The sequence below is a fragment of the Tinamus guttatus genome, unplaced genomic scaffold, assembly GCF_059628265.1.
Source record: "Tinamus guttatus ecotype Peru unplaced genomic scaffold, ASM5962826v1 Tinamus_guttatus_pri_ptg000361l, whole genome shotgun sequence".
Taxonomy (NCBI): Eukaryota; Metazoa; Chordata; class Aves; order Tinamiformes; family Tinamidae; genus Tinamus; species Tinamus guttatus.
The window spans coordinates 87,450-95,108 of NW_028288895.1; the positions used below are offsets into that span (position 1 = coordinate 87,450).

At 33.7% G+C, this 7,659-nt stretch overlaps 1 pseudogene; it reads right to left on the reverse strand.

The window, feature by feature from the left end:
* Window positions 1–441: 441 nt before the first annotated feature.
* On the reverse strand, window positions 442–7,386 carry LOC148593617 (guanine nucleotide exchange factor C9orf72-like; annotated as a pseudogene).
* Window positions 7,387–7,659: the final 273 nt, after the last annotated feature.

The window sequence follows — 7,659 nt, forward strand, 5'->3', positions numbered from 1 at the left end:
CTACACATTTCTGTACATGAACGGCATTACCATTTATGGTCTGGCAGAAATTAAGTGAACTCCATTGTAGTGAACTATAATGCTGCTATTTTTAAGGGTAACAAAAAACTTCTATGCCTTATTTTTTTGCCATGCAAAATGAACCAAAAACAGAAAAGCCATCAGGCCTTGTCAAATACACTTTGTCCTAATATATTCCTTTTAAAATGAGGCAACAAAATGAACAAAACACTGTTTGAAGTGTCACTGAAAATGAATTTCAGTAACATTTAATGCAGCAAGACTACTGACAGAACCAGGAAAATCCAAAAGATGAAGACCAAGTACCACAGTTGAAGTAGTTTCGTGCAACAGCAAGCCCCAATCCTGTACTTTATTGAAAAGCTTTATACTGATATTCTCTCAACCCATAACAAATAACTTTGAGAGCCGTGACAGCACTTACAAATCGGGTGTGAAACTCTCATCTGTGTGGATAATAGGATCCTGAGACATCTCTTCATCTGAATTAGCTCTCCAAAATGCTGACAACTCAGATCTCATGTATCGTCGTTGCTTATAGATGTGTTCATGACAAGGTGGCATCTGCTTCACTGTATTGACATCTACATCTATATGTGTAGTGGGATATGGAGCATACATTACTTGACGGAAGGGCAACACAAAGCTTCCTGTTGCATCCTGTTATCGTGAAAAAAAATAGTCACTCTTTTGAAAAAACAAAGCTATAGTGAAATCAAACAACATTAAAACATCATTCCTACAGTTTAAATGACATTTGTTTAGACATATTTCACTTGACAAAACTGGTGACAGTAAGCCCAGTAAAACGTCCTAGAGTAATGGATGATTCCCTTTAGGTCATGATGAGAAAACAGGTCTTGAGTTAATTTGTTTATTTCATTTCATTATTACATGACCCGCTTCTTGATTCCATTAAGAATTCAGTATTATACTTATCTGACATATTTAGGCTAATGTGACAGACTTACCAAAGCAAGGAGCACTACTTTTCTATATATCTGCACTCATTGTTACAGTCCTTTTAAAATGCTTGGAAACTATAGGATTGGGTTTTGCTATAATACAAAACCAGTGCATGTTAGAATCTAAGCTACCTCAAGCAGGAAAAAGAAAATTATTATTGCACCCCAGATATATATTTCTTTTTCAGGAAAAAGAAATATGTAACTCGTAGAAAAGACAGTTTGTAATTTTAACATACAGATAGTGAAAGGGATACCTTTAGCACTAGGAAACAATGAATGAAAGACAATAAATTTCTCTAGGCAAGAATGTAAAAATGTCACATATTAGATACGCATACACATATACACAAGCTGGGTAATGATCTTAAGCTATTGCATAATAAAATTTGCCTAATGGACTTACTTTGAGTAATCCTTGAACAAAAAGTCCTGACTCATACTTGAAAGATGATTCATTTCTACAGAGTCTGGAACATTTCCGTTCTGATGGCGTAAGAAACAGACACAATGTTCTCACAATCTGCATTTTAAAAACAGTTTTGTAAAGACAAGAAAAATTAAAGACTAAGTTGATCCTGAAAAACAATTTTTGACTAGAACATACTACATATTTCAAATGCTAATTTTTTTAGAAGACCCAGAAATAAAATGGGAGAGTAGTAACACACTTAAATTATAAAGACATAAGCCGTATTATCCCAATTTCCTATTAAATGAGTAAAACTCTACACCTTTTGCCAAAACTCTCTTAGCCAACTACATAGGGCAAATCACTTTTGCTGTGTCTTCCTATAACTTAAAAATGAGTTACTATGATTACTTTTCTGGCTCATTTAGGCTTGTTAATTGCTGCATACTGAAACACTAGCTATTCTCTCCAATAGACAAAGTTATTTTTTTAAACAATAAACATCCATGCTTATTATGTTTCCTCAATGTTATTTCCTTAAGATCTCTATCAAAAGTAAAAAATGTTTTTCATTAACCTTTTGCATACACCTATCCTGCAACAACTAAAAGTAATCTTCAAATATTAGCACATATTCCATGGTACTAATCTTAACTACAGTCTCAAACTGTAATTTCTTATCTATCTGTGTTTGGGAAGGCCCTATCCTTGCTCAGTATCTGTAACACCACCAATGCCATGCTACTTTCTGACAGAATCTATTTGATGCTTTGCAACAGGTATTTTAGTTATAAAGCAAGCTAGAGAAAGCATTTTCTTTAGAATAGATGTACCATGACAAAATGAGCACAAGAACACAGTAACAGCAAGGACTTGTATAGAATTTATATCTATATCAATGTATATCTATCTATTGATTTATATCAAATATCAATATTGCCCTGGATATATATTGAAACTCACATTGTTCCAGACTTTTTTTTTTCTCTCAAACATCTAGCTTATCAATATACATTTTTAAAAACTGTCCTAACTATTTAAGCCTTTAATATCTAATATCCCTGGAACAATACTTACTAATTATATTTAGCAAATTTCATCTAAGAATTGATCATTTTCTTTTCTCCAGTTATCTGTATCTCATGAACAGAACGTCAAGTGTTAGTATGCGTTTGATTGGGAGTAGTTTATCATCACTCTCAATACACACAAAACAGCTTCTTTCTTTCACATTTTTTAAAAATATCACAAAGTACTTATTTTAAAACAGGTTTTCTCAAGAAGACCTTTTCTTTTCTAAACTTTTAAAAAAGGAATATATTGCAGAGTAGCTAATATACAGTTACTTACCAAATCTATAACATATTCAATAGGCCTAGTATTCTTTTTATTTTATGTTGAAGCAATACACACAGATACATTCACATATTTATCAAAAAAACACAAAAGTGAGAATTTCTGTAAATGCAAAGTCTTATGCTTACAAAATAAACTAGAACTGAACGATCAGTACACCATAATTAAAAAAACATGATCGGAGAGAAAACTCCAATATAGAAAAATATTTTCTGTCAGGAAATGAATTTATTTGACCATACTGCTTCTCCACATGTATACTCCAGGAGCCATGTCGCGGTCTAAGAACATGAAAATATTGTTACTACTCTGCAGAGAAAATACTCTGAGTAGTACCAGTGTCCTCATTAAACGTAATAGTATCTAATACCTGAAGGCTCTAGGATCCTATGTTTTTATAAAGCCCTTCTTTCCATTCCCACCTGCAGGGATATTCTGAATCAAACAGGCTTTAACATTAGAAGATTAAAGAGTGAAAGCAGAGAGGCAATTTAGTTAGTGAATTCCATTTACTTTTTAAAAAATAAAATCCATGATTTGTCTGTGCATATTTTGATTCAAGATTAACTTTGGTGAATTTATTAGAAAAGATGGAATAATAGTCTAATTAAGTCCTCCTGGGTGGAGGGAAACCCTCCTGGGTGAAAGGCTGATATACTGCCATATGCCATAAATAGATAAGATTTTAGAAATATTTCAGTGGACTACCAACACAGATATATATCTTCCAGAAATTATTTTCAATTTATTTGAAACTAGCTTTATATGTAATCAGAAAGCTGTGTATAAAATTTGAGCTGGAAAACACTGAATAAAAAAAAAATCTTCCTTTAATTTTTCTTTTAAACACTTAGTAAATTTTAAAAAAGCATCAAAACTTCCCATATTTGTACAAAAAACATTACAAGAAAAAACAGAAAAGATAACAAATACTTAACCTGAACCAATATGAAATCAACAGATTTAGAAGAAAGTTAAAAAGTATTAATAAAATGGAGAAAAGGGTGACTATAAAAAGGTAGTAATTTTATTGTTCCAAAATGACAGCCTCCAACGGTGAGTTCTGGATCATAGTGGTATATGTACATTTTACTATTCTCTACCAAGAAGTGCAGCTAATGCTGCCTGTTGTTTCTAGCCCTGGAAAGTTGCTAACATTAGGTCAGTTTTACACATGCTACAGCAAGTATGTTGAAATATGGTGTTTTTCTTGCAGTTTTAGGGGTCTACATTTGTGTTTTGCATCTCTTTGGCTCTTCTGAAAAGTTGAGTCAACTTAATTTAAGGATCTAAGTCTGCAGTTATTTACAAATTAATTTCAAATAGATTGCAGACATAGGTATGCAAATATCTTGAAACTGATGGTACAGATGAAGATCCTAATAAGCTGCACATTCTGAGGAGTGTGTTTATAACTACAGTTGTGTATCTGTTTCATGAAACACAAGCAGTTCATGATGCAGAAGTATGTATTCCCCAGCACAGTAAAATTATGCAGATATCCATTTCTTAAAGTACATGGACAACACCTGTTGACCTGAGCTATGCAAGTCACACCAGAATGGTTCAATTCATATTTATAGCTAACAAACCTGATCTTAAAATCTCCAATTCATCCACTATTCCCTTATGAACAATATGAATAAAATTAAATATATTGCCTTGCTTAAAGTTGCCAGAAAACAACTTATAAGCCACTTTTCAAGCAGAATTGATAACTGTTAGAGTAATTAACTGAAGACAATTCCATAATGATATTCTCTCTCTCTTCAACCTCAGGTACATCTATAGGCAAATGACACATTCACACTCTTAACAATGACCATTCCAGTTGGTTTGTTCAGAAGTGCATTACCTTATTCACTTTTTCTGCACTGCTTCCTAGAAAGTACAGAACAACCACAGGTCTGCAAATGTGAACTAATTGCACTGCAAATAAAAACAGAACAGGTTAATACCTTTATAAATACTTTTAAAATATAATCATCACCATGATTCCACAGAATTAAGTCCCCAGTATAACTTTCAGATTTTAGCAACACTTACAGTTTTAGTCCAATTGATAGAAAAACTGGCAGACAAAATCTCCAAATATCACTTGGGTGCTAACCCAAACTGTCTCTGTATCGTAACTGTAGTATACCATCTACACCACTTCACCACCACTACAAAATAATTCACCTAAAATAGCAGAAGACATTAATAATAAAGGATTTGAAAGAATTTTGAAAGATGATTTATTTGATGGTTCTCATTTTCGAAAACTTTGTGTCAGATACCAGTTTTGGGACACTTGGTAGATGGACTGCCCTACTCTTGTTAACTACATGGACAAGAACACTTCACAGGTATGAGATCCTTGATATACAGTGACACACTGGGAATTAGAGAGTGTTGTCTTGTGATTTGCCAGCAGCACTGCTCTGATTTAGTCACTCCTCAGTTTGGCAGCTGCTACAAGTTTATCTGCACTCATCCTCACAACTCTTAGCCTGTTCTTAACAGACTTCTGTTGATGTTTTGTCGTCACCTTTGTCATCACTTTTCTTACCTACCACACGGTATCAAAAGTCTGGTTATCTTTGTAATTAGAAAGCTTTTTTCCGACATCTGTGAATAAGTATTAGAATTGAGCAACTGTTTGGATACTGTTTAAGCAGTTCTAATAAACACTTCTAAAATGGTTAGGATTATAACAGCTATGCTGAGACTCTCCTACAGGTGAAAGTCCTACAGGTGGACTTTATAGTGGGCCTACTACTCTTTACCTTACCAAATATTTTTAAAATAGATTCAAGGTGTGCAGATGAATTTCTTACTTTGTGCGATCCAATTTTTAGTCAGCAAAATAAGGAAATCCATTCCAACACTATATTAGATTGAGAGCAGACCCAGAGGACTTGATAAGGTCTACTACCCTCTGAAAAACAGCATCAAGTAGAGCAGCACAGGAAGCTTAACTGAATCTTTATCCTTCAATACACAGAGTTCATCAGATCATTCATGTCACTTCTGCTCAATAATCTTGCCACTGATTGTACAACTGCTGCATAAAACTGTACGACCTTGATACTATTAGCAGTAATTTTTTAAAAAGTTATAAAAGCAGGAAAAGGGGGTACACAGAAAATCACATAACGCAGAAGTATGCTCCTGATCACTGTAGAGATACACAGCTATAACATATGCAGTGACTCTGACTTAGGAGGACTACTGTGCAACACTGCACATCTCACTGCTCTTTATTTGGATGTTGTCAGCAGCATGTCAGAGTAATAGATATGTTTCAAGCAGGGTCCTTGATGTTAGGACCCTTTAGGCAAATGGCCAAGTTATTCTGCTTCTTGAAAATTTTATCTGTGAAAGAGAAGTAGCATCAAGGCAGCCATTACTGATAGAAGAGTAACTTATCATCATAGAATCAGTGACTCTAGTTGTTTACAACAATCCATCTAACAACATTCGTCATATTATTTTATAAAGAGTGATAGCCTTAAAGAATTAAAAACACAAAGAGAACCCAATTTTTCTATAAAAGTAAATACTATGTGTCAATAATTTGTAAATTTAACACATGAATTTGTGCAGTACTGAAAGAATATGTCACACTGTATAAACAGATTATAGATTATTTGAAGTTAAGCAGTACAGAAATTAATGAAATTGTAAGGGTGATATTCTAAAATAACATGATCTAAAAATCGATGAAATACTATTCCCACAGAATACTGTTTCTCTGAAGTGCAATTATTTCTGGTTTTACATTAAAAATACAATAAAAGTCAAATACATGTCTTTTTCCATTCTTACAAATAAATCTAATCACACACTCACATGCATACATATTTATAAATATACACACACACAAGTCTATGTCATTTTGCTATCAAAACTGAATTTCATACTTGAGGAGAAAGCCTTCATGACAACTATCCCCAATGTCATCGTCATTTAGCACAGTATCACTTACCTGAAACGCAAATAAACATAAACAAAGGTTACACAAGGATATGTGCCAATTTTAAATAACTACTTTTTGTTTTGAACACAGGTGCTTGCTCTTCAGGAACTCTCTCTTTAGGATCTGCTTAAGCTAAAGTTTTAACATTGCCAGAAAACCAAAAGCGTAAAAAGGCCTCAGTCTTTGGCCAAAGAATACTGAACAAGTCACTGATGATTAAACTTGTTTCTCCAACTTGACAGTCAGATTGCACCCAAGAGGTTTTTCTAATGCCTTCTCCAGATTACCTTAAATTAGTTCAAGTCAAATCACTTCTATTTCTTTCATGAGAATGATAAACCACACTGAAACGGTTATCAACATTAAACCCAATTACATCTTCACTTGTTTTGTTTTGTGTGAACAGCCTCTCTCCCGTTCTTTTAAAAATGGTATCACTGGTAGCTAATTTTACTAAGTGCTGAGCAAAACTTCACTAAGTGGAACGTTATTTTTTGTTGTTGTTGAGAGCTTCAAATGAGAACATCACTTTATTACTCAGAATGCAATAAATACAAGGACTTACATCTATTTCTTCTGAAACACTGTGTGATTTCATAGACGAAAGGAGTTCCATTACAGGAATAACTTCTCCTGTCAGCATCGGAATGATACTGTGGCCCTGTGGAATAAATAACATGTTTGAAGTTAAAGCATGCAGTACAGGAAGTTGCCAGGGAGACACTCAGGCAAAACATCTTAAGTTTCTATTATTTGCAAGTGCGGTGTATGAGTTAATACACAAAACTTCAACAGCAATTGTAAATTGGAAACACGCAATTCACTTTTTAACCAGACATGTAAAATGCGTTCCCGGGGTCCTAGGCTGATTCACCAGATCAGTTTGATCAACCTACTCAGAAAACATTTATAATGATACAATTTATTCACACCATATTACATGC